Below are 24,978 nucleotides of genomic sequence, written 5' to 3'. Positions count from 1 at the left end.
AGTAAAACCTATTAAGTCTACATAATGCTAGGGGGAAAGGGGGGAGGGGGAAAAGGAACAGCTATGAAAAACAGGCTTGTCAGACACTTTCTATATCATTTAACTGTGTAACAAACATGTAACTCAAACAATATTCCAGCTACAGATACTGAAACTAGCTGGAGGAGACTAGAGAACATTCCCAAGGTCCAACATCTAATGACTGGATGCGCAGAGTTTTGGGCTCAGGTGTCCAGGATCCCAAGGATTTCCTTGCTCCTCCATACAGCCTTGTACTTACGGGGCCTCTGCCACTGTTCTTCAGAGCCCAAATCTTTAGGATCATCTAATTCAACACTCTGGATTTACAAACGAGAAGAAGAAAGCTGGGGAGGTTAAGTGCTTTGCAAACTAGTTTGTTAGTGTCACTGGGACTGGATGCAAGGTCTGCAAAAGCATATGCATGCAATTAGGACTAGGGATGTAAGGTCAACTTGGCACTTTGCACTTTTATAGTAGAATTTAGAATTAACAAGATAATTGATAGTCTTTAAAATTAAAATGTTGTCACATACCACAGACTGAAGAGGTTCAGAAATGAAAAGTATAAACATCTGAGAATAGATATTCATCTGTGAACGTTAATGTCCATCCATGACATTTATAAGAATTCTTTAGTGTAATTAATTCTTTGCCAAGCATCTTTCTGTGCTAAACACAAAATGAGTTCTTGACATCTGATACAAAGTCCATGTGCCCGATGATAAAATCCGGAGGTCTCCAGCGTGTATGTGCCTCCTCCCTCCATATCTGGCTCCCATCCCACAGCCCCTACCACTCTGGCTCAGGAAGTAGGCAATTTCCTGCCCTGGCTGAGCCGGATATTAAGACCTCTTTGTTCCTTATCTCTGAGAAATAACACCTCTCTGTAATACTCCAAGTGGCCCACTGACTCGTGGTCATACCTACTACATACAGGACCCTCTGCTGTTCTTTAAATCAGTGTTGAAGGAGGCAGAGTGAGTTGAACACATTCTAATTGTAAGTGTTGTGGGTGGGGTGCTATGTAGCACACTGGGTTATTACGATTGGTAGTTTGTCTGACATGAGGATAAAGGAGATTTTTTAAAGAACTATAAAGCTAGGGGATCGTCCTTTCTGCACCTCCCCTCCCCCCCCAGTCATCTACAAACACACCATTTTCTGTCAATTTTCATCTTTGCAAGCATCCTCTCTCATATGAGACATCTTAAATAGTTTCATTCATATTAGTGCAGGCGAAACTGAAACTCGAGGCTGTGTAACATGAGCAATTTGACTATTCTCGTTGGAGGCAATACATACAGAGATAACAACTGCTGACAACTTCTTGGTACATCCCAATGTATAAAGACACATGACGTATCGATCTGTACGCATAGGCTGTGTTCTCTACTTAACTGATGGTTAGTAACACCATCTGCACATCCACAGCTTGTCCAGTTCCCAGGCTTCTTCCATTTGGTGGAATGTTCTTAATACAATATTCCTATTCAACACTTCAAAGCCCTTTCGAAACATTTCACTTTTCATGTAATGCATGCCCTACATTCCAACTTCTTCTGTTTGGAGGTCTGATACCAGGAAAAGCTAAAAACAGTTCATCATGATAACCAAGCACTGAAAATAAAATTTAGAAGTAATGACGTAGGGAGCATGATTTGCCCTCCTTCTCTAGCAGCATTAAAAGAATCCAAATATTTTAGAGCTAAGGAATCTTAAAGCTTATTTATTCTCACCAGTTCCTTTTATAATTGTGGAAACTCAGCAGGACCATTAACAGCATTTTAAGTAGCGGGACGGAAAAGGTTCCAAGGAAAAGGGAGTTAATTACACAAACAGGCTAACTGGGCCACCAGGAGAAGACCCAGGCTAGATGTGCAGATAGAGAAGAAACAGAACCCAAGATTAAATAAGTAGGGTCGAACAAATTTACAAAGAACCTTGAAATTTCCACCTGTAATTTGTGGATCAATTTTCTACTTTCCTGGAAATTTAGACATTAAGTCATGTAGTTTAGGTTTGGAAAGGAACTCAGGATCTCAGGTTTTATTTCTTTGCTTCATAACACTTACTTGATTTAGTTGTAATTTTTTATGTATTTAATTTAAAAATCTTTGCCATCCACCAGATTATAATTTTTACAGCATCTGGCACAGTTGAATGAACGAGGTCATCTGAATTAACTTCTATGCAGAGATAGCATTATTTTTATAGCTTCCTAAAACAGGTGACTCTAACTAACCATGGTCTCTATGAATATTCTCAGTAATGAGGCCCGGCCATCAGCAAGATATCTCTTGTCCTTGTCAGGCTGCCGTTACTGAGAAGGAGCCAACTTATTTTACTTTATCATTTTTTTAGTATTGAAATTTCATTTTAATAGCGTCTCTGAGTGTTTTTATTTCTAAAAACAGACAAAAATAAAAAGCTGGGTGAATAAATTGTGAACTTTGTAGTCTTAGTCATTTAACCACCTGAACCCTGCTGATATACAGTAGTGACAACCAGTCTAATGCAACTGCAGATGACGAGATTAAAGCAAGTTGGGTAGACGTCTCTCTGCAAAATCCAGAGTAGCCCTGAAAGGGACTCAGCTCTAACTAAAATTGTTTCTCATTTTTTTGTTGTTGTCATTTTAATGTTTTATGGCTTATTTTTTATTGCATTTAAAATTGAAATGCCAGCTTCTTCATCACACAGAAAATTATCCAACACTAATGGGCTAACAGCAAATCAAGCTTGCTGGTATTACAGTATCCAAACAAAACAATAGGGTTTGAGATGTTCAGTAAGTAGTTGATTTGTGATTATTTGCTCAGCTGTTAATAGGTATTGTGAGAATAATGACCTTTCAAAGAAAGCATTGCTACTCCTAACAATGCCCCTCTCACTTAATAGACTTGTAGTTTTTGGCAGCAAACATTAAATTTTAAGTTTCTTCCACCCAACCCAAATCTACGCAGCAGCCAATGGAGCAGAGAGTGACTGCGTGTTCAAGATGAACTGGATAGGACATCCACTTCGTGGCCCATCAGTGATGCTGAGGCTGAGGGTGACGTGTATCAGGGATTTGGGCATGACTCTACTACCAGGTTAAGAAAAATACTGGAAAATGATGGTAGGAAGTGATATTAACAGCATGTGGAAAGAAATCTAATTTGAGAGTGGACCTGATTTCCCTAGCTCTGAACTTGATAAGACTCAACTTCCCAATGCTCCATGGTTTATACAACTGGGTAGTCTTAATGAGGTCATGGAAGATGACGTGGAATCTTTAGAGAGCAAACGTTGCTGCTGCTGAAGAGGATTCAGAGGATTTCTCAGTGCAAAGGGCTTTAATTTGCTCAACGAGCCCTATATCCTTCTTGGAAGGCGCCCCTAGAAACGGGAACCACGGCAGTGCAGTGTTAAAGAAGATGCCCAAAGCACTGGCCTATAAGAAGTGAATTAGGAAGAAAGAGGAAAAGAGACATCCTTAGAAAAACTCAGCTTTGTGTGAATTCACAGAAAGAGGCAGAGGAGTATTAACCCAGGGACAGAAAGCTAAGTAAACTATGCCTCTAAACAGCCTGGTCTTTCTTCCAGGTGGTGGCGTGAACTTTCTTAGGGAAAATAATCTTGGAACTTTGGAACTAGAAGGGATATTAGCGATCATCTACCTCAACCGCATTATCATACAACTGGGGAAACTGAGGTCTCAGAGGTGGTGAATGACCCGAGGCTGCACAGCTAGTAACTGGCCAACCAGTAGCAGAGCTCATCTTTCCGAATCTGGTATACTCTGGGTTAGGATCAGAACACTTTGGGTCTTGAACCTGTTCCCATACCAACTAGCTATTGTATACTGAAGAGACTCTGAAAGCTTTGTGCCCAGTTTTCTCTTCTGCCCTGTTTCATAGACTTATTTGGATAAAGATGTGGCATTAAACATTTAAAAAATAAAGGATTCCTACCAGATGGTATTTCCTAGGTTAGAAATAGGGATTAACTTTGCATCCTTCCCAGGTTCCAGCATAGATATTACGTAAATAACAATGAAACAAAATACTTCCACTTTAATAAACTCAAAAATAACCTCAGATGGTGTACAACAGGAAAGCCATCTGGCAGGGCTACTTCCAAGAAGGCTACATTATGTTTCCAAAGACAATAAACGAACTCTGAGATGAAGCAACGTCCCTCTGCAACACAGCCTTAGACTTCATAAGAACTTAGAGGTATAGAGCTTGTTGGAATAAAATTTTTTATTACATTTCCAAACTTGGGAGCTTGACAGATAATTCTGTAATTACTATGCAACTTATTTCTCTTATTTCCCTATTTTAGTAGGAGAAAACCCTGCTGAAATTAATCTTTCCTACATTAGCAAACTAAATAAATTTTAAATGATATACAAGACCTCAGACATTTAGTTAATAATTCAATGCAACTGACATCTGCTTAAAAATATTATCAGCATTTATGAACCAACTCATTCATTAAGTATTTGTTCAAGTTATAATTCAGTTTAAGGTCAGCATTTGAATTTTCTAAAAATAGAAGTACTCCACTGATACAATCTGACATTGTTTCATTTCCTACCTACTTTTTTTATATAGAATACACATACCAGATATCTGAATTCATAAAATGCTGATCTTTAAAAATTTACCATTTTTATTATTCTCTGTATTTTCTTAAATATCTTTGCTAACAAATTCTTTTATATCTTCTCCAGAGATGTCCATCACTCAGCACAAAGAAAGGCCACCCTCTCTCATTTCAGAAGTGGCTGAATTTCAATGGGTATATTTTGTAAAATTCAACTAGCTTTCTGCCGGTACTGCTAGGAAAAAAAATTGACTCACGTCGGCACACTTGATTTTGCCTCCAGCTCTATAGTGTAGCAATGTTATCGTCATCATCAGGACCTAATTCTACCAAGTGAAATAGCATTGTTGCTAAGGAAATAAGATACCTAACAGAAATTAGGTTGACCCACAAATTTGGTTTCCCTCACTGCTGAAATTTCAGGTAGTATATTTTAACATATGGAGACTTCACTGCCATCAAGACCTTCTTGGGTCCTTAATTCCTTTCGACTAACATCTTTCAATCCGAGGGACATGGTCACCATCCTCACATCTTGACAGCACCACCATGAAAAGTTCTCACAGAAGTTTGATCGTCAAAATGGAGTCATGGGTGGACTTTGCTATCTCAGGACAGAGAGCAATATTTTAATGTCCATTCGTAGCTTCCTGCATTTTTAAGTTTAGGAAAAAGTTATTCCTATTTCATTCACAGAAAAGTTCTACAAGGAAGAAATGGACCCTACAGGACAGAAGAAATCCACATACTTTGGCCTGAGCAAACCGTAAGAGGGACTTGCTTAGTGGTCTTTCTAGCTCAGGGGGATGAGACCACCAGAAGAATGGGAACATCAATATATGATCTGCGTATTGCCCAAGGTGGTATGAGACCTTTCTTTATCCAAAGTCCAGACAAAACAGATGAAGTAGATTGGCTGCAGTAGTTTAGGAAGGACCCACGGGAGGCTTTAAGAAGGGTCACGTACTGCTTTGGACAGCTCTGTGAGGTCACAGTGCAGAAAGTGGGGGCAACACTGCTTCAGTGGGCTGCGTGGGGTTAGGTGGGCTCCGAGTGTGAATGCTTACCACAGTGCCTAGCACCCAGCAAGAGATGAAAAAAAAAAGGCTTAAAAAAGGTTACGAGGACTAAACAGAGAAACAGTGTGCTGTCGTTACCAGTGAGAGGGCGTAGCAAGTCCAGAAATCCCACTGACGTCTTCTGGTTTTCCATGTAAAATGATTATTAGTAACCATTCAAACCAAATTCAGGATTAGAATAAAAAGTAATTTCAAATAATTAGGGACTGTTTGAAAAACTATATGGGTACAGGATATCTAGATACATTCAAACGGTGGAAAAGTTTAACAACTAAACAGGACAAAAAGAGTTGAAAGCACAGTAGCCTTCAGAATAGTACTTGCTAATGATCACCCATAGTTTCAAAACACCCCTTAGGGTTCCTTCCTGTGGCTGGCTGGTAAGTGGAAAATGATACAGTAGCCTCCGCACTGTCCTCTGAAGTCAGTTGGTGCTCATCTTGTGCCAAATCCATTTGTTCAATAGTTTAAAAACTAGGTTATAATTTTGAGGTATTCATAAGCCAAATCCATATTTTTATTCCCAAAGGGGCTAAAAACATGTCCTGTGCTCCAAAAAGTTAGGTTATTTAAAACATTTGAGAAATATCCTATTTCCATTAGGGCAAAATGCTACAATCTTGCTTATCTAGAAGAGGATACTAGAACCAGAGTCTGAATGAAACACGTTCCAGAGTATATTTTTTAATATCTAGAAACAAACAACAAAATATTTTTCAAAAGCTACCAAAAAAAAGTTTGATAAAATCTGGGTTGGAGAAAAAACTCAGAAATACAGAAAACGACTAGAGCAAGTATCCCTCCCACTCTCCTCGACCACCCTGGTCCACCCCTTTAGCAGGCAGGGCATAAAATAATTTCCAGAGAAACATGAGATTTTTCTTTATCAAAGAGGGCCAGAGGTTATAAAAAGGTTGAGAAACACCTTTAGAAACCCACCAGCTGGAGAACTATTTAAACATCGCTAAGGACAACGTATTCTCCCCAAGAGGCATGCTTCAGGAAGGAGATGAATTGAAGCCTTTAATCTCCTCTGTGGTAAGTGGAGCCTGAAAAATCAGATTATAAACATTGGAATAGTAGCGCCCCTGGTTCCATCAAAGATTGTGCTGCAGTGACCGTGTCAGACCTTTGTTATCAGTCCTCGCAGAACAAGACCCTGGGATGAGGACTCACTTCTTTACACAACTGCTTATCCTACATGCATTTGAAAAGGAAAATAAAATAATAAATATTACTATTATAATGGTCAGTTTTGTGGGAACTTAATAAAAGTTACTTTTTAAAACACTGCATTTATTGGGGTAGCATCAGTTAATAACATTGTTTCAGGGTACAATTCTGTAATATTGACACATCATCTATATATTGCATTGTGTGCTCACCACCCAAAGTCTAATCTTTCGTCACCCTTGACCCCCTTATTCCCTTTTCACCCTCCCCCCACCTCCCTTTCCCTCTGATGACCACCATAATCTGTGTCTATTTGTTCATTTGTTGCATTGTTTTATATCCACACATGAGAGAAATCATATGGATCTTGTTTGTCCTTTTCTTTCTGACTTATTTCACTTAGCATGATACTCCCAAGGTCCATCCACATTGTGACAAATGGTAATACTGTATCCTTTCTTATGGCCAAGTAGTATTCCATTGTACAATATATATGCATTACATCTTTATCCAATCATCCATCAAAGCTTGTTTCCATGTCTTGGCTATTGTGAATAATGCTGCAATTAATATAAAGGTACATATACCTTTATGAATAAATGTCTTCAAATCTTTGGGGGAGATACCCAGAAGAGGAATTGCTGGGTCATAAGGTATCTCTATTCTTAATTTTTTGAGGAACATCCGTACTGTCTTCGGTAGTTTCTGTACCAGTTTATGTTCCCACCAGCAGTTTCTCCACGTCATCTCCAACACTTGTCATTTCTTATTAATAATATTTCTTGTATTATTAATAATTCTAAAAGGCATGAGGTGGAATCTCATTGTGGTTTTGATTTGTATTTCCCTAATAGCTAGTAAAGTTGTATTTCCCTAATAGCTAACATCTCTTCATGTATGTTAGCCATCTGTAAGTTTTTGTGAGAAAAGGGTCTCTTCAGGTCCTCTGCTCATTTTATAATTGGATTGGTTTTTGTTGTTGTTGTTGATGAGTTGTATGAGTTCTTTATGTATTTTGGCCATTATCCCCTTATCAGAGGTATTATTTGCAAATATCATCTCCCATTAGGTTGGTCACCTTTTTGTCTTATTGATGGTTTCTTTCACCGTGCAGAAACTTTTTAGTTTGATATAGTCCCATTCATTTATTTTTTATTTTAGTTCCCTTTTGGGGTCAAGTTCACAAAAGCCTCTCTGAAACCAAGGTCCATAAGTTTAGTACCTGTTTTCTTCTATTAGTTTATTGTTTCAGGCCTTATATTTGTCTTTTAATCTATTTGGGGTTAATTTTTATGTATGGTATCAAATAGCAGTCTCATTTCATTCTTTTTGCATGTGGCTGTCCAATTTTCCCAATATGTTACTCTTTTAAAATGACTTTTCATTTAAGTGAGACATGTCCTGATATGCCCATTTTTTTTCTATAAAAGCAAGTGTTTTTGCTTCTACAAAGAATTTAATCACCTTCTGCTACTTCAGCACCTTCCATTTGATGTTTGTTTCTTTGCACTGAGATATCTACTCAGTGTATTTTTAACCCTTTATCTTGCATGTAGCTGTTCATTACAGCTAACTTTTAAATTAAAATATTTTATATACAATAGAAAAATACCACTTCTCTTTGGGCAATAACAACTAGTTCAAGATGACTTGCATAGCTCTGGACAGCTATAGAAATGGCAAGTTCTGGTATCTCATCTGCTGCCAAATTCCTGAATGCTTCAGGATGTATGTTATTAATGACAGTTCTTAATTATGAGTACAAATTTATATTGTCAAAATTATCAGCTGGTCCTTCAGCTTATGTTAATAGAACCACTTCAGTATTTACAGTATAAAGGGAGTGAGCATGCTGGAGACAACTGTGTCGATGCTAGGTTGTGGGTGATTGTTAAGTGGGTTGTGACAAAGACCCAGGGTCTGGTTGGTAATGCAGAGGATGGGCTGGAGGCCAGGTGGACACCAGGAGCTCAGAATCTCAAACTGCAGTGGACGTGTTGGGGAGTAAGTCAGAGAAAAGCCTATGCAGCTCAGTAAACATGTTACATCCCCCCAGGTGAAGGATACTTAAAGACTGTGTTTACCACCATTGATGTAGCCTCACTGTTTAACTGCAGAGGCTGGACTGGCTGACCTGCTGAGCAGAGATACAATGCAGATAAAATTCTGGCAAAACAAAACAGATGAGCTCATCCAGAGGTGGGCTGAAGTGAAGTCATGAAGTCAGTCGTGGAGAACAGAGAGCTTTTGGATCATCTGAGCAGCTGGCTCTGTCTTCCCCTCATGCCCAGATAGGCAACTCCAAACTCTTTGGCTGTATGCAGATATTTCATACCAGTGGACAGTTTGGCACTAGGCAACAACCGCACAAGGTGGACTTAATTCCTGAGATGCTTCATTGGCAGTAGGTCCCCAACATCACAGTCAGAAGAGCTCTTTAAAAACCAACCGTTTAACTCTAGGTAACTTGTGTAAGCGACTGCATTTGTAAAACTCATCACTGGGTAATTTTGTCATCTCACTGCCTTGGCAGGTTCACATAAGCCAATTTTCCAGTGGAGGAAGAAAGGGAATAGACAACAAATATTAGATGCCATTGGTGACTGGATACAGATTAAGGAAGAAATTATGACATGGAGGATTAAATTCCAAGGACCCACTATAGTTAGCTGGTGGAGAAAACAAAATAAGAGTAGTATCTCTTAAAGCTTTAGTCCAAACTCAATTATTTGCTTAGACTAGTGAATTCAGGGAATCGCTCCTGGGCTTAATAATTTTTTGATTTTCCTTAGAACCTAATGAATCATTTTTGACATGTGAGTCTCCATATAATATAAAAGGTACCTGACAATTTGGAAATGAGAGAAACAAATATTCTAATGTTCGATATTCAAATATTGGTTTGTTCTCTATCAATATGGGCTAATGAAGTAGAGTATTTTAAGGATTCTGCTGTCAACTTCTATATCATTGACATGACTTAAGATTAATATTCCATTTTTCAATCCTTATGGTGCCTTGATTTCAAGAATGTAAATTCTACTTAACATTTGAATATCTACTGTATCAAAAACACTGATACTCAAATAAATAAGGAATGTACCTGTCCAAAGAAAATGCATAAAAATGTAAGTTAACCTCAAAAGGAAGTGGAGTTAGTCACCCTGAGGAAAGTTTCTTACTAACAGATACAAAATTGAAAAGTATGAGGCAAAATTTGATTTCAACATTTTTTTTTTTTAGAAAAAAGGTCCATTAACTTTCATCACACTAAAAATTGGTCAAGATCATTGCTTTGCAGTTTGAGTGGTAGATTCTATTTCTAAATGATACCAGATGTCTATTATTTCTAAGATAAAGGAGCTGATAGTCTATTATAACTATACTTTAGAAAAAGAAAATCTCATACAATCCAAAGTAACCTCTAATGATTTTAGTTTGAAAAACTGTTTTTCTTGGAGCACCTGGTCATAAGTCTGCCATTCAGATGGCTCTGGTTTATTGATTAGAAAAGGAGAAAGCCTCAGAAAAAATAAAAAGTAAAAAGAAGTCTTAAAATATTAAAAAGCAACTCAAAATGTGAAAATAAGCAGCAAAATATTTCTTAACATAAACAATTGAAGTAAATTCAAATTCTAAACAAACTTAAGACTAAAAGTTTTTAAATTACTTTTTACTAAAGCCCAACCTCTTAATACACTAACTGGTCCATATTAAGCTAAAAGAGAAACAGACAGATAGATAGATCACGGATACCAAATCACCATCAATTCAAAACCATGAAGTTGCCTTATTCTGCCAGCAGTTCCTGGACAACAGAATACGCCCTCTTAGTAATATGTTTTAAACACTATGGACAATCTGAAACACTAAGTCAATATAATGAAAATGAAGCATGAAAGGAAGTTAATGAAGTAAAGATTGCCTACCTATTTGTAAGCAAGCTAGAATCCATTGTTTGAATATTACATATATTATTTGGGGGTCCCAGCATTGGAAAGGAGAAACTCTCTGTTGAATGTCATAATCCTGTTGCAGACACTTGATAAATCTGTGTTATATGAGCGGAGTCTGAAGAGCCCAGGAACTGGGCACTCTTGGGCCATTTGGTATTAGCATCGCTGCCATGATAAAGCCGGCCGCACTTGTGAGTGTTAACGTCTGCGCTCTGCGATGAATCCCCAGGGAAGAGAGTTCTTAGCAATTTTAAAAACGTGGGACTCATTTTTTCGAGCTGAGTCAGAAGGTGGCAATGACCAGGAGAGCAAAGAGAAGAGCGGAGCAAAGGAGGACTTTGTAAATGAAGTACATACATCACATTCATTGAAACAGAGACCAGCTTATATCCACAACCAGTATCTGACTAGTAAAGGGGGCAGTACTGTGTTCATTCTTATAAACAACTATAGTGGTTCCTACCATATATAAACTAGTCCAGCCTTCTGTGATTTAATAAATGCCGAAACATGGGTCTTTCTTATGTATATATGCATGCTGGGTAAGGAATGGCATGCATAAATCAAAATCTAGTACAAAATTCTACTCATAAATGACAGATTTTCAACAGTCTGACCTTACCCTTCAGTTAATAAAAGTACTTTGTGTTTCAAATATACCTATTCATGACACACACCTCATTTTATCTTGTTTCCATATGGACAGGACTCGCAATGGGGAAAACAACGACAAATCTGTCTCCACTGAAAGTGTTCTACCAACCCTCCCTCCTCTGCAATTCATCTCCTGTTCCCTGTTCCCCAACCAAGTGGCCCCGAGAGAGGGAGCTGCACTCGGATGCCACTGGTGATGACTGCTGTTGGCTTCATCTCCTCACTGGGGCGCATCTGTTTAGCAGCGTGAACAAAGGTCTCTGCAGCCCAGTACCCAGCGCTGTGCTACCTCTGTCCCCAGTATTCATTTCCGAGTGAACGTGAGGACACAATCTTCCATGCCTGTCCTCAGTCCCCTCCCCCGGCTGAGTGTGGGACAGGCATTAAGTGAGGCCTCCTTTGCTTCCCCCACTTGCACACTCTCACAAGCCCCCTTTGTTCCCTGCCCTCCGCCCCATCTACATGCTGCAGCAGCAGCCGCCCAGATGTTCTCTATCAAAGCCTGAGCCATGCCAGCAAACTTTGGCACGCAGGGAAGTGCACTGAGTGCTGGCCCTCCAGAAATACCTTTCCCCCCTCTGATTTCTGCAAATATTTTTAAATGTTAATGGGTTCCACTCACCCACAGCCTAGAGGAAGGTTACAGAACAGGGCTCTGTGTGTCCAGCAAATTAGCAGCCCGAGGATACTGCTTGGCGCCTGGGTTCTGTCCCACCCTCGGGCGTTGGCTGGGGTTCTCCAACCTTGAACTGTGGAGGCCAGTTTGCCAGCACATAGCTTTCTAGTGACAGGGGTTAGATGGGTGGTTGACAGGAAAGTTACTCCAAGCTCCAAAAAGAAAGGGCTCTATCTTGCTCTGATGTTTCTCAGAGCAAAAGAGATCCTTTGAGCATCTCCAAACTAAAATTTTGAAATAGTTTCTCCCTCTTACTCATCCTTTTCCTTCTCATCTTTTTTTTTCTATTTAATATAATTTTTTTCTGGTTCAATACATAGGCACAGAACAATTTTATGTGTGCCCTGGTACTTTGGGTATCATGTCCTTTCTGAAGCACCTCAATGACAGAAAACTGGTACATTAACAGAAGCCTTGGTGCAAATTTTAATGAAGTGGAAATTTGGATCTTTTCTATAGAGGCGGGAAAGTGAGTGTATTTGGAAGGACAAGAGTGACTGGCACACATTAATCACAGGGACAGTTATTCCTCTTACTTACTCTGTGACAGCTATTTTAGGGCCCAGCTGATGAAAGCTGCCCTTGAAGACTGTCTTTAATCCCACCCTCGTCATCTCACCAGTCACTCCGGGCACAAATGGCTTAGATGTTAACATCCAGGTCCTTGTTTCTCCATGGCTATAACCCCCCTTGTTGTTTATGAGGTCACAATGCTAGAGGTAGGCAGCCCACGTGCCTCGCCCCCATCCACGCAGGGAGAGGAGGCCCTGGCTCTCAGGTCTTTGGTACCCTCGCTGCGAGCTTCAGGAAATCACACTGTGATCCACAGACCTCACAATGTGCAGCGACACCACAGCAGTCCTGCCTCAGGTGAAACTCTACTCCACCACTTTCTCGTGAGCAGCAGTGGAGGCTTCCGATGACCCCAGCAAGCCCCGACAGCAAAGAAAATGCAGGGTTACATAACCCAGACAAGTCCTGAGAATCCCGAGAAGCAAAACCACCTACTGACACATCATCCTAGGCACCGAGAAAGGAAACCAAACCTGACCACCTACACCCACAAGATTTTTTCCATTCCACTGTCTTCACTGGCATTTTTTTTTTAACTCTTCCTGGTCTGTTTCTATATGGATGGGGCTGGCAATGTGGAAAATAATGAGAAATCTCTCTCCACTGAAAGTGTTCACTACAGGAATTTCCAAAAGACTCACCAACTCTTCACTGGAAAGCATCCATAGACAGGTGAGTCCTCAGATTCTTTGAATCCCTTGCCTCGAAATCTTCCTCTTAAAAAAACCCAAACTTCCTTTTGCTCTACCAATCCTGGACTATTACACAGTCCTAGTCAAATCCCTACCATGAAAAAGCATATTTAAACGAAGCTTCCAATTCTCAATAAATTCTGACCTTACTACTCCCCCTTCCCTACTCCCAGACTCTGCCGAAGCTTTGGGGGGTGGTACTTACCACCTCAGTAGAGTAAGCGATAAGCTCAGCTGCTAGCAATACTGAGAGAGCCAGCTGTTGACACTCTTTCACTCAACTCCAACCTGAGATGACACTAAGATTTTCAGGTTCTAAATCTGACGCTTAAAACTGGGAAAAGTTGGACAGCTTTTCCAATTCTCTTTTTTCTCTAAAAATTATTTCTATTATTTAAGAAGTTCTGAGATAATTTAAAAACTGAAATTAAGAATTTCCATTATATGTTCATCCTAAAATGAAATGTAAATACTTTTCAGAAGCAAAATTTTACTTAAAAAGCTAAAAATATAAGCAGGGACCATGCCTTCAATCTCCAAATAAGTGATGACTAATTTTGTTAAAACCAAAACACGGCTAAATGTTTCTATCAATGTCAAATCATTTGGACTTTTCAGATGTGAAAAAACCTAGTGTACAGAGCTCTGCTCTTGGCAGTCCCTGCAAGTGTGACTCACCCTGCAAGTGATAAGGCTCCAGCAACAGGTACTATCTGGGTATCAGGCAAAAGAATGTAAACAGACAGCCAAAGCACAGAAGGGACTTCACTAAATACGTGGTATAAATTATTCTCAAACACCAATCCAAGTGCAGTTATAAATGCACTGTGCACAGAAAGGCACAGTGATAAAGAACATGCGTGTCTCCCCAGAGAACATGACAATCATGCACAACACTAAAAACTCTGGAGGAGAGGCGTGCCGGCTCAAAGGAGAGAACTGCAGGTTAGCCACGGCCCTGTGTACACACACCTCTGTAAAGGGGGAATAGCAAGTACAAACCCAACGGAGAGTTTAGGTACAACATTGCTTCTCAGGCTAAGTCAGCAGACTCGAGGAGCCTGCAAAATTTCTTGTCTTTCTTTAAAAAGGGGGTCTGCAAGTTTAAGGACCAGTGCTACACACCCTACATCCTTACTTAAGTCCATATAAAGAAGATATTCTTCTGGTTAAGAAGGGAGTTAAACATAATTGTTCATCTGTTCCACCTCCTAAAAATCAGAAAAAGCATTAAAAGTAAAAATAAATCTACAACAAGCCTGGAATGCTGGAAAGGATAACATCAGTGTTCATGAACAGAAAGAATTTTCTAGATCAGATTGTGGACAGGCAATTAGTGAAGGGCGGGACAACTGAGCCAATCCCCACATGCAGAGCCACTTGCTTCCCTGCTTCCCCTGCAGAAAGCACAAGTGCTGGTCTCCCATAAAGATGAGTGTAACTCAGAGAGGACAGAATGGCTATGGGAGATATCAGTGCCCATCACAAGGCCGAGAGATGTCACCAAAGAAAACAAGGATCTCCTACGCCCAGGCCTGCCCTGGAGCATGTCATACCTCTCCGTTGCACAACCAACAGAGTCAGGGCTTGTGTACTCAGAAGGAACAAGTATTATTACCCAGACTGATGAAATATGTTCCAACAAGCAGGAGAGATCAGCCTTGCCTGAGGGCCTGCAACCTCCTTTGTGACATAAACCCCTCTGGCCATCTAATGAAGAGCCCCTTCTCAGAATAATGTTTTTGAACGTATATATAAAAAATAGGATTTAAAAATGATGCAAATCACGTTGAAATAAAATTCTCAGGATATTGTTTAAATTATCATATGAAACATTTGCTTTTTTATTAACACGAAATGGCAAGATCTAGCAGAATGTCTAGTACTACCCAAATTCTGAAGCGGTGATTACAATCCACACTTACAAATTAATGTGATATGGAAATTATGTGATTTCTATCAGTGACAAAGTCACAGATTCTGCTGATAATATTCCTATAGTTGTTGGCTACATTCATAATTGAAAGAACTGCTAAATTTCATTTTGAGGCCAGTTAAAAACAAATGTGATTTTTCCCATCTAAATGAAGGGACATTGAATTCTATCCAGGGCTCCTTAGTGATCTCTGGCCCTCAAGTGCAGAACCACTGATGCAGACAGACCTTCATCTACAAATATGAATAAGCGACCAAATATCAAACATACGAGAAAGTCAACCACACGTTTTTAAAAAGCACTAAACTCCACAAAAGAAGCAATTCCTGAGGAAAGAAAATTATAGGAAATTGGAAGGAAGAGTAAAATAACTACAATTAGTAACTACAGATAGCTTCAAAAGGAAAAGGTGTTAACTAAAAAAATGCATCAATCAAAACAGGATGCTATGAAAAAGCAGCAGAGATTTTGGGGGGAAATTATCATGATTAATGAAATAGAGGCTGAATTGAAGAATGAATGAGACTCATTCGTCAAAAGGATAGACAGTAAAAGAACCAGAGAAAGGTACTGGCACGTGTGTTTGTATGTACACATTCACACACGTACCTGTGTGTCTATGTACTAAATTCAAAGTGAGATGAATCTAGCCTTATGTCCACCTATCTGCCTACCTATCTCACCATGAACTCTTTCCAGCCTTTCTAGCCTCTTTCCAGCAGGGAAATAGAGTACAATTTTTCTTTTCTTCATATGTGATTTCTATTAACAAAAGGTAAGAGCATAGTTTAGCCACATTACCATTTAATCTCCACTTTATTAATGGAATCAAAAAATTATCTGCCCAGAACTGCCTTAACCTTAAAATGATTGACAAACTGTCTGTTCTTTTGCATATTAATAGCTTCACTATTTCTCTTATTCACATATATTGAGTCTTACATAAATTCAATTACCTACAAGAAAAACTTTAAAGTATTCAAAGTGATTGGCTTACTACGGTAATGAGTAGCCTTCTTAAAAAAAAAAATACTTGGGAAAAAAAGTGAACAAACTCTTGACCAGACTGACTGGGTTAATCCCAATTATGAAGTGTGGCAAATTAGAGAAGTTATGCTTAAACTCTTTGTTCCTCGGTTTCCACATGTGCAAGATGGGAAGGATAAGAAGAAGGTTGTTGTGAGGGGTCAATAAAATAACACATGAAAAACTCTTAGAAGGGACTGCCACAATACATGTTAGCTACAATTGTATTATTAAATAATAATCAATATTTTACCTGGAAGATAACTTTCTCAGACCGTATTAGCATTCCATCATCCAGGTAATGGTTTTGAGGGATCCAGCCCAAAGTTCATTCCGGGCAGAACAAAAATTCTTTATGAACAACAAGTAACACATAAAAAGTGACCATCTCAACGTTTTCTATTTCCATTCAAGTTACTTATCCAATAGCTACCAAAGTTTCTAACTAGTCATTTGTTCAAAATGCTCCCTCTGAAAAGGTGACTAAAATCCTGTTAAAACTTTCCCAGGCAGTCCATGCCCAAAGTAACAACAGTACTAGTCTAGTCCATCCAACCCAGTTAAACCAACTTCTGCAGTTGAACGTAGACCTTCGCAAGGGATGGCTTCCACGTGGCACCTTTGGCAAGTGTAAAAGAGCCCCGCTGCTGTGGCCTGCTGGAGCAGGCTTGTGGCAGTTGGTAGGAGGTGCCTCTACGCATCTCTTCCTCCACATTTCCTATTTACACTGTGTGAATCAACAGATCAAGGCGCTGGTGGCCTTTTTTTTTTCCCTTGGACAGCTTTTCGTTACACATTACCAGCAAATCACTGCCTCTAGTCCAAAAGAACCAGCCTTTGTGACGTCCCAGAGTTAGAGTGACCACATCACACAAAAGAAATATGGTGTAAAAACTAAAAACCAAACAATTGAGTTTCTACCTGCAACATTCATATTTGTGAATCTAGCTGTCCATTCTGGTTTTAAAATTTGAGCATAAATCTTTTCAGATGCAACAGTAACTGATGTGGTAATGAAATGATGATTCCACATATTAAATTAACTTGGAAATAGTGATACATGATGTATGTACTTTTAGAAATTCAGTCTGTTTTATTCAAAACCATTTAAAAACAGAATATTTTATTTTGTTCTGGAAATTTTATAAAGGTGTTTTGCCAAAAGCATTAAATATTTGATTCTACTTGTTAAGATTTGCAGGAACTGCTTTAAATTTATTATAAAAAATAACAGCAACAGCAACACATTTTTCCCTTTCATTAAGGTGGTGAAAAAAAAAGAACTTTAAGAGCTTTTCCATAAAAATGCTCTAAAATATTCCATTAAAATTAAAAGGCAACTGCCATTTCACACGTGGTCAGATTTAACTATTCGGAGTTATTTTAGGTCTATCACTCCCCAAAGACCAAACCACCTGAGAGTCCAGCTGTGTTCAAAGATCTCCAGAACCCAGCCTCCGGGGCCGGATGGGCGGGCACAAGAGCTATTAGAGCAGAGCAGGAAAGGGTAATTCCAAGGTCGGTATTAGTATCCTGCTCTTCCGAATCCTCAGCCCTTTCTGGGTTCCTTCGCGAGTCAATCGTCCTGCAAGGGTCAGGGAGAAGTCCACACTGAGCTAGGAGCCCAGGACAAAAGCCCAATTCCAATACTGATAGCCTGTGACTCCAGCTCAGCAATGGTGAACCGAGAATCTTAATGGCAAGCAATCTTCCAAGGTTGTGAGAAATAATAGCATTTCAGTTAAAATCGTAAGCTCTCATGATTGTATTTTCAAAATGCTACAAATAATATGCATATTCATCATTAAATATTATATCCTTCTGGTATGGTTCTCCTTGCCCATTTTTGTTTTATAGCAGTATTTCTGCTTTTTAAATATGGTTCAAACATTACTTGCCAAAGAGATACATAGTTTTGTGCATGAGTAATTTATTAATGTACTTCTTAGGGTGGTCCATTCTATATATGTTAAATTAGCCCTAGAATCAGATTGTTAAATATTTATTTAAATGTTCCAAATGTCAAGAAATAAGAGTACCCTATATTTTTCAGGGTACCCTATTGACTTTTTTGCTTAAACGTTAACAATCTTTTGCCAGCATCCTTGTTAGGATCGCCCAGAATCCCAACACACTGTGACATCACTTATTTTTTACCTTAGTATCCAATGCTTTTGTCTTTGGAATTTCATTTTTTGAAATAAAAGGGAGTTGTTTAAAAAAAAGGTAAACTAAAAGTTACAAGATAAAAGACCATAGAAACAAATGATACTTAACTAAATTAAAAGACCAAAAACCAAGGAGTGTTAAGGGCTTACTTCCTGAACCACTGTTAGAAATAGGATACTGTGTGGGAGTATTTTGTTTGGTTTCCTTTTTTGTTTAGAGTTAAGGTTAAAGTACAGGACTTAAAATCATACATATTCCGGGTATAATTCTGACTCTTTTATTTACTCATTTTCTTGACCCTTAGTGAGTCACTCAAATTCAAGTGACTTCTAGAATTCATCACATCTCCTTTCAGGTCCATCAAAAAAATGAGGAAAAAAACCCCAATATTTTTATGATCCTACTTATTCAGATATGGTATAAATACTGAAAAAAGAGCAGTGGTAATGTTCAAGCTAGGTCATGGTCTTTCCATGAAATATCCCTGTTAAGAACTTCTCAGTCTCTGCTGGAGAATAATTTCTTATTGTAAAATGTGGTTATAATGTTACTTCAAGTGAAAGATTTCATCAGCTTCACACACCCACTGCCTGCTTGTAGGCCTCTGGCTTTCCTTCCACTTGAATCAAGGAAGGGGCAATTTCCAGCCTCCTCGCCCACACATTTACTGTGCGCTCAGCTCCGTTTGTTGGAAAGCTGCCACCCGTTTATGGGAGCCTAAGGGATACTGGAGAGTTGTCATCTTTCTCCTACTCCCTCCCGCCACACCAAAGACTGCGGCGAGGTTGCTGCACCTGGACACTGCATTCCCTGCAGAGCACCTTGTTACCAAAATTGTGGAAAACTTGGACCTAGTTCAGAGAGGAGCTACTAAAATGATTAAATGACTGAGGGGACCAATTTATAAGGAACTCAGAAATGTTTAGTTAAGTGGTAATTGCCCTAGAAAAAGGTGTGGTGGCTCTGGCATTACGTTTGAATCTGAAGTCGTAACTGGCAGAGAGGCCTCCTTGCAAGCCTCTCTATTCAGTAACACCGTGAAGAGGGAGCAGAATCTCAATCCTACTTGACCCTCCAGTCATTGCGCAGGCTGCTTGGGTGGTATTCACACTCAGTGTAACGACCTCTACAAACACAGAAGGCAGCACTACGGAAACAGAGAGCTCCTTTAAGAAGACTGAAGGATGCTTCAAGGAAAATCTTCTCGGAATCATAAGAAGCCTGAGACGGGAAGGGCCAGTCCCTCCATCCCAGCCAAGCACCTACACACACCCCATCACCAATCTCCGCTAATGGGCGGCCCCATTTCATTGGAGCTGCCAGCTGAACCTGAGTATGCAAGTCTGTCAAAACCACACTGCCGGGAATGTTAATTCCTTTAAGGATGATAGTTCCCACTTGGCCAAAGAGGGAAACCTAAGAATACCTGTAACCGTTAAGTAGGCTGGAAGAGATCATGCCTCATAGCAGCATTTCCCAAAATGCCTTCCAGGTGACGTTACTGTGTGTTACTCACATTTTTAAAAAAGAGGTAAAAGTTGGAATAAATGACGTTAGACTGTGTGTGTGTGTGTGTGTGTGTGTGATTGTTTTTTAACAGTAACATCTCTCAGGACTACTAGTACATCGAAGTCTCCCGGGTCTCACGGCAGTGTGCACACTACTCCCCAAGTTCAAATTGAGCGTGGCACGCTCTATGCCCTGAGCACCGGGCACAGGGTCTCTGCATGCACGGGCATTCGCATCATGCGTTTCAGAAAGCTGCGCTCAGAGAAAGACAGTTAAAGGTAAGAATCAGCCTAGGTGAGAACACAGATCTGAAATCCCCCTTCGCCCCTCTCATCTCCACGCTGATACCCTACTCTTCGGCGACAAGAATCTTTTGGTCCTATACAAATGAAACAAAATGTGGTAACTAGAAGCTACTCAAGCTCAGGTCTGAGGGCCTTCCCCTTGCCTGAGGCTCCCCTGTAACTCTGCATTGATAGCGTTGTAGTCTTTCTTCTTAAGGGGGACCACAAAGTGGCACCGCCTGCACGTCCTGCAAGACCTGCTGCTACCATGTAAGTTAAAAATCACACAGTGGGTTTTGGCCAAATTTATAACCTGTGATTGAAAAAGATGAACTTAAATTACTGACATTATGACAGATTAAAACACCCTTTGGATTACTCTGGGGTCGCCTTTGAGAGACTGGCATTTGTCCTCCTGGGTTGCTAAAAGGTTGATCTAAGTAAGAATTAAATCTAGATTCACTCTTCGTATAGTCTTCATAAGTATGTCGCCTTCTACCATCTCACTTTTTAGAGTTCCTCTTAAGACATTTATCTCTGCTAATATTCTGTTTTCTAAAGAAATAAAATAAAATAAAAGCAACTTACTCAATAGTCGTACCGCTACTCTTCCCCCCTCCATATTTTAAGACTACAGATCGCCACACGGAAACCATCACATTGTAAATATTAGCACAGTTGGAATTCCTTCTGAAGACCATCTGAAAGTTTCTGTGTCAGTTTTTTCCACAAGTAGGGACTGACATCTTTAAACTTGAATCTTCAGTACTGCAATTTGGCGTTCCACTTCAATTCTTTAAAAACTTCATTTATATTGATCTTGTCTTTTGGAATTTCCTGTAGGCTGCCTCAGATAAAATAATTTCCAGCCGAATCTTCATCTTATCTGCTCTCTACTCTGACATTCTGCCTTCAAAATCAAATCTTATTATTTCACCCAAAACAAAAACACTTTATTACAGAATATTAAATCAATAACATTAACAGGCTGACCTTGGTAATTCATTTTACCATGATTGATAAGCCAATGTTTAAGCTTTGACTACTGATTCTCAAAGCTTTGCAAATTTCTTCCAGACTATTCAAAATCTAACAAGGCATTCTAACCACCACACACAGAAATCACTATCCAACCACTGTGTGTCTTAGACCAATTCAATGCTTCACTCTCTCATTTTTCAAATAAGGTTACAGCCAAAATTACAAAACTAGGACTGATGGTAAAGGCCAACCATTTTACCTTCCTCTGCTTCATTCCCATCATCTTCCTGAGCTGGCGAATGTGAAAATACGCGAAGCCCAAAATAGCAGTTGTGCACTGCCAGGTCAGCCCAGTCATTTCCAAGCCAAAGGGGAATTGACAGAAACCCCCTTTACAAGTCTGGTGTTTGTAAATATCCAATGAAATGACTTCATTCGGTCAATTATTTCTGGAGAAAGCTGGCCGAATAACATAGTAATTAAACTGAGGACCGGTGAAAACTGTTAAACAAGAGAGCTATTTTGCTCAGCAGTTCTAGCTAATGCTTTTAATGCATTTTCATTTAAAAAAATGCTTGAAATACTAGTACAATTAAAAGGAATTGCCCCTTCACTGAGAAACATATTTAAAATATTCCAGTGCTGATAGTACACGAAAAAGAAGAAATTCAGTTTTCCAGTATCTTCTTAGAGTCAGAATTTCTTAAGTGTGATGAATTCTGACACAGAAACACAACTGTTTCCAAATATAAGTAGAAAAGACATCCCAAAGCCAAAACATCATGCAGTCAAGACTCCAGTGCCTGCGTGCTAGGTGTTCACTTCACAGTGAATATGCTGTCTGCCGCTTATGTCTGCCCTGCCCAGTCTCCCATTGGCTTCTCCAATAGGCGGCCAACATACCTTGATTCCCTTTCATTCATTCATTCAACAAACGCAGCCACCATATCAGGCATTATTCTAGTTACCTGTAATGCAGCCATAAACAAAAATACTTTCGCATGTATCTCTTCTAGATGCCTATTGGTTATGCACTTGGAGACAGACCAAAGTTCTAAACCAAAGTAACAACCTGGAATCCAAAAGCTGATGGGAAAATCTCTGAATGCTTTCCAAAGTAAAACATAAGCTGTTAAGTTACTTGTATCACTTCATTTTGCAAAGACTCTTGCATACAAAAATAAATGCCATCTTTCCTAGTACCTGATGCCATGGACACAAAGGTTTAAAAAAGGGGAGGGCGATTTTTGGGCTATCTGTTAATAAAGTCAGAGAAGTTGGCAAAAGCCAAGAGCTTAGGAAAACCAAGCCCCAAATTTCCAAGGTAGAGTGAAACTGGGAGAGTTAGTGGCTAAAAACAGCTTCTGTTACATTTCACAAATACTTCTCATTTCTCTTTGTCAGAATACACGATGCTTCACTTACAAGATTCCTCTGGATGAGAAAGCACAATCTTTGGAAAATGCAAGTCACACGGGGTTGTGAGATTAGGGACTGTCAGTCATTCACATTCTGTTCACATGAGCTATAGGAGAATTTAATGAAATGTTTGCCAGTTATTTGTGAAGTGAGGAGTACCGTATTTTTCGGACTATAAGACGCACAACCCCAAATTTGGGAGGAAAATGGGGGTGCGTCTTATTGTCCGAATGTAGCGTACATTTACATTGGTGAAATATTATGTTATTTATGTTATTAAATATCTTACCACATTTTTTGCTTCAAATTTTTTTTTTCCTATTTTCGTCCTCTAAAACCTAGGTGCGTCTTACGGTCCGAAAAATACGGTACTATAGAGTCAGAATAGCGGGGTGGCTAAGATCACAGATTCTGGAGCCACACCGCCTGAGTCGGTCCTGGCTGCATCACTAACAAGCTAGGCAAGTTTGCAAGACTAAAAAGCTGATACCTGAGGTCTGTCCCACATATGGGAGTGAGATTCAGATTTATATTACAAGTCGAAAAAAGTGACCTTAAATCCGGTTTAAAACATCTGAAATGTCCAGAGCTCAGGAAAACCAATCTGTAGAGACAATCTCTCACCCCAAGGCACACAGGACTCTCACAAAGAACATCTTTGAATATAAGCTCCCAATAAAATATTACACATCACTTGAAGAAACCCATTCCCCATGAGGGGGAGCCAACAGAAACAGATTTAGAACCTTGCAAACTACAAAGTGCAATTTTACACAAATGATGTTACCTTGTACTGTGACCTCGCTCAGGCTCTGGTTCTCATTCAGGGCTAACGAAACCTTTAAAATACCCCAATATCCATGTCTATTAAGAGTATTGATAACTCTTGAAATTCACCCCATGAGCTAAACTTTGTAAAATTTAACAGAGGGCATACGTGGCTCATTTTTGTTCGAAAAATTAGATGATTGGAGTCTGTAAGTGGGAACCTAGGTTGGCTATCAGACTGCTCCTACTTTGGAGCTAATCTGCATCTTATTCCGTCTACGTTCAAAAAACTGGATTAGAATCTCCGCCAACCCTTTTGGGTTGCGTTTTAACTGTTAAATGCTGGGGGAAATGAGTCCACGTTTAAGATGAAGGGCTTGGGCACACCTCAATTTCAGAAATCACTTTTAAGTTTAAAAGCTCAAAGTTTGTAAGGGAAATGCCAAACATCCCTCCCCTTCTGACCACCTATCTAAACCTGAAATACTTATTTCAACACTTTCCTTGGTGTGGTATTTTTCAAGCTACTCCTTTTTTTTCCCTTTTTTCAATTTGTTTAAAAATACTGACACACTAATCATAAAATGTAAGCCAAAACAAAAGGTGTTTGCATCTTTTCAACTTCGAAATCTTGCTAAAAATTTTCACTGGGGAAGCCAGAGAGGTTACGTGCCCAGAACCAGAACAACACCGGGAGCAGCTCGCTTAAGCAATGTTTGCCCCTCCCCCAGGACCGGCGTTTTCCATTGCCTTCTCGAACCTTAAGAGGCAGATGACAGACCATGCTTAACAGGGAAGATTTACACATCTCTTAGGAGAGAGGTTAAGGCTGCATATTCGCAAGAATCGTTCACAAAACGTCAAGGTCACAACCCACAATCAACAGAAACCTGGGAGAGGCTAGAGACCCTGTTAAACGTGTCTCTTCGCTTCCCATTAATTAAACGGCTGTCCTCCGAAATGTTCCTTCGTAACTAAACACCTAAACCTGAACGTTCTCTTGAGTCAGCCCACACGGGACTCTCGGAGCAGTTTTGAAGGGAACGTGTACAATAAACGCCAAAGCACACACCTCAGGGCCACCAGGTAGCGGGCTCCGCCCCCGTGCGCTGACTGTGCAGCCCCGAGGCAGTGACGCCCGCCCTCCGCGCCGCCGACTCGAAGCCTCTGCCTAACTGCCTGTTTTTCCCCACCCTACCTCCCATCTCCTGAAGAGATTAACTCAACAATCGCAGGAGATGGGAGACAGAGCAGAGTCAGCTCAGAGGGATGTAATGTCTGCGTGGCCAAGATTTCCTCAGGGAGTTTGTCCGGCACCGCTTTGGGCAGCCTCGGAGGGACCCGGAGCCTGCTGCTAGGAAGAGGGGGCCTTGGGTCCAAAGCTCGGCGCGCTGATTGGTTGATCGGCCGCTGCCGGGGAAGAACCCGGATGTGCCTGGGTAGTCGCGTTGGCAGTCTGGGCTCTGCGGTTT

The 24,978-nt window shown here is 40.0% G+C and overlaps 1 long non-coding RNA gene across 1 annotated transcript in view; it reads right to left on the bottom strand.

Annotated features, from left to right (window-relative positions):
* Positions 1-24,632, bottom strand: part of LOC123478397 (uncharacterized) — an 81,236-nt gene extending 56,604 nt beyond the window's left edge. Inside the window, exon 1 of the long non-coding RNA XR_006653602.2 lies at positions 24,579-24,632. This is a non-coding gene — a long non-coding RNA (uncharacterized lncRNA). The remainder of the gene's footprint in view (positions 1-24,578) is intronic.
* Between the last annotated feature and the right edge of the window lie 346 nt (positions 24,633-24,978).

This window comes from Desmodus rotundus, chromosome 12 (genome assembly GCF_022682495.2).
Source record: "Desmodus rotundus isolate HL8 chromosome 12, HLdesRot8A.1, whole genome shotgun sequence".
NCBI classification, from domain to species: Eukaryota; Metazoa; Chordata; class Mammalia; order Chiroptera; family Phyllostomidae; genus Desmodus; species Desmodus rotundus.
Note: the sequence above shows the minus strand (reverse complement) of the source record. Positions and strands in the feature narration are given on the sequence as shown.